Source organism: Anneissia japonica, unplaced genomic scaffold, assembly GCF_011630105.1.
Source record: "Anneissia japonica isolate Jap-2015-1 unplaced genomic scaffold, ASM1163010v1 scaffold1946_len758022_cov188, whole genome shotgun sequence".
Lineage (NCBI taxonomy): Eukaryota > Metazoa > Echinodermata > Crinoidea > Comatulida > Comatulidae > Anneissia > Anneissia japonica.
The window spans coordinates 594,975-596,346 of NW_022694730.1; positions in this window are offsets into that span (position 1 = coordinate 594,975).

Here is a 1,372-nt window from a genome sequence, read left to right on the forward strand (position 1 = left end):
AAGTAACAATAGTCATTGAAAATTCTGAAGAAAAGTTAAATATGATTACATACAGCACAATTATTTATACAAAGGTTTGCATTACACTTATAGTTTTCATGGTAATGGTTAATTACCATTAAATTAAGCAACAACTGCGACAAATGGAAGTTAACTGTTTAATGTTGAAAAAACAAAAATCATAATATTTAATAAAGGTGGCAGAACTTTACACCACTATAAGTTTAACTTCAGAATTTCAATGTTGAAGTAACGACGGAGTAATCTTATCTCTGTAAAACTTTCAACCCATCTGGTTCTTTTACATCAGCAATGAAAATAGAACAGTGCGTGTAGTAATGCGAAATGGAAAAGAAGATCAATAAACGGATATCTAACAAAGGGAATATGAAAATTAACAGCACATTCTCAGCCACTGTCATGAAAAATGAAAATCAATAAATGGATATCTAACATTGATAATGTACACTATGAACTGCGAGCAACTCATGCGAAATGGAAAGGAAATCCATAAGAGGATGTCTATTACATGGACGCAAATATTATGAAACATAAACAACACATTCAGTGAATCAAAGGATTGAAAAACAATAGAAAGGTAGGAAGCGAATACAACATTATAAACAATGATAGAGAATCAGTTCAGTCAGGCAAATGAATAAATTAAAAGATAAAGCCCTTTTTAAAGTGTTTTTTTTTTTCAAAATTAGGAATACTCTATCGTTCACGTCTGCCAATAGAGCATTTCAATTAGGCCTATCTAGAAGCTTAATACACCCAATAGTGATCTAATGATCTTCTGGTATCCGGAGTAGAATCAATCAAAGAAACAGATATTTGGCGAAGACCTTCTATTTTAAACAATAGGAACTTTTAAGTAAAAGTCCTATCTAAAATACAATTTATAACGATCAATGGCTTAATGCCATACAAAATTACCAACCAAAACTACGTTCCTATTGTACATATAAAAGGTCTTTCACAATGGAAAACTACTGTTTTATAAAAGGAATCAGAGATCGTATTTAAGTAAACAAAGAGTTAGTGCTCACATACTCAAAATTGAGAGAGGGCGACACACAAACCCGAAAACAGAAGTTGAAAATCGATTGTGTAGGCCTACCCTATGTAAAATTGGAGAAGTCGAAGATTAGTTTCACTTTTTTAAACTGCCCCATTTATGACGATCTCAGAAGTAAACTATACACAAATTTATTATTCTTTGAATGTTTTGAAAATATGTAAAAAAAATGAGAAATTCATTTATACCATGGGAGCTAATGAGTTATATGTTATTAAGCCGGTCATGGAGTATGTACGGTCAGCGTTCGACAGGCGCGCTGCTCAGTTCAGCCGAGAGTTAAACATATGG